Below are 1,999 nucleotides of genomic sequence, written 5' to 3'. Positions count from 1 at the left end.
TTGAATTCACTGTAGCACTATGTAAAGTATTAATTACAAGTGGAAATACTACAAGTTGTACATTTTAAATTTGTCTAATTTAACTTCTTGAATACTTTTAATGTAATATTTTATAAACTGAAACCAATGTTTGAAATGCTCCATTTTTTAAGGATTAATGGCAATGAGATAGAAAGTACTTGAACAAATTTAAATTTCCTAGCCTACTCAATAAATAAGTGGTCATTAACCTTTATGGGTACTTAAAACTATACTGGTGGCTTTTGCAGTAAAGACAGACCTGCATTGCTGCATACACTTTTAGTTCACATACATTTATTTGCATGCTTGCTACTCAGTCACTATTGTTTATTAATACATAAGCCCTTAGACCCCAAACTAAAAACTAACTGTAAAACTGAGCAGTTTTTCTTTTTCTTTACAATTTAATACTCCTTGATGACTATATATGGGTAAGGCAGCTTTAGTAGTATTCAGAAAGATCACAGTGATGGTGTTTTCCTAAGACTGTGTAGTCTTCAGTAGAATCACTATCAAAACCAGCAAGACTGCATTTATGCACCCATCATTTTCAGGGTTGTTGGTAACTTGGGTATACTTTCCTCAGATAACCTTGCCTCCCTGTGTCACGAGGCCCAACTCGCTTACACTGACTTCAATAACTGTGCCTTTGGTGATTACACCCAGCTTTGTATAAAACAGGGATGATGGGTTCTTTTTCACACCAAGTAATGGCAGGCAAAATGTAGCTTTCAGCTCAGGATGTATGACATGGGCTTTTTTGAAACGCAGGCCCATTGGCCTAATGAACCTTTCATGTTTAGGTGGTTTTCTTGTAAAAAACCATCTCCAACAAAGCAGACATTAGTAACCATCCTCTTCTATGCCTTCTTTTTCCTTTTTTCCTGTTTGAATGACTTTCAATACTACTGTTTCTCCTTGGGCACGAACTTTGTTTAGAGGGACTTCCCATTTTCCTGTCTTCTCTTTTCATTTCTGCTTAATCATGTTGGAAAGTACTTTTGCTCTAGATTGTCCCTCTCTGTCCAGCAGATAGGCAGGGACTGCTCCTTATAGGGTCCTCTTATCATTCTTTTGTTTGGTGTTTCTCTTTCCATGCATTTTTTTCATTTGTATTTTCTCAACATGGCGCTGTTTATGGTAGAGCTTAGCTTTCAGGTAATTTGTTTGTTTGTTTGTTTGTCTGTCTTCTTTGAATGTTCATGGTCCTCCCGACTTTCTCTTTCTGATGGTAATCCAGATGATACCCACAGCATTTACCGTGTAATTCAATATATTCATTTTGTGGCATGATGACAGCCATCCATCCATGACCTCCCAGGTGCTAAAAACCTCTTCTGGGTCTCACTGGTCCACAAGCCCACTTCATGCCACTCCTCTACTTTTCACACATAGTGCAAATTTCATGCACCCTAACAGAGTGCTGGCTCCCTCCTCAGTGCTGGGGTATAAATCTTAATTGGCATGAACCTATCATAGAGGCCTTCCCTACACCCAATGCCTAAGCATAAGCAATTACAGCAATTTTAGCTAATGAGACACAAGGAGAAAATCTGCTTGACAAGCAAGCACTTTCCTTAGCCTTGAAACAGAGAAGAAAGCAGTGTGCCTTTTTTTTTTTTTTTTTTTGCTTCAGAGACCATATGTCACCTGGAGCTGAAAGCACCACCTGTGGGTCAGAAAAGGAAAACCAGACCAGAGAACAACCCAGCACAAAGATGGCAGACCTCAAACAGGCAGACATGAGACTAACCAACATTGTCAGGAACTGACTTCTCATAAAGCAAGGCCTGGCAATCTCTGCTAAACACTGCTTGAATTGCTTGCCATGGAATTGTGAGCAACAAAACATTTGCTGTAATATCAATGTCTTTACAGTGATATGTTATCCAACAATAGGCAACAAACACCAAGTAGTATTATTTTGACAGACAGACAGACAGACAGACAGACAGACACACACACACACACACACACA

At 38.9% G+C, this 1,999-nt stretch overlaps 1 pseudogene; it reads right to left on the bottom strand.

The window, feature by feature from the left end:
* Nucleotides 1-440: 440 nt before the first annotated feature.
* On the bottom strand, nt 441-1,312 carry LOC100765999 (annotated as a pseudogene).
* Between the last annotated feature and the right edge of the window lie 687 nt (nt 1,313-1,999).

This window comes from Cricetulus griseus, chromosome 2 (assembly GCF_003668045.3).
Source record: "Cricetulus griseus strain 17A/GY chromosome 2, alternate assembly CriGri-PICRH-1.0, whole genome shotgun sequence".
NCBI classification, from domain to species: Eukaryota; Metazoa; Chordata; class Mammalia; order Rodentia; family Cricetidae; genus Cricetulus; species Cricetulus griseus.
This window is presented reverse-complemented; position numbering and strand designations above follow the sequence as displayed.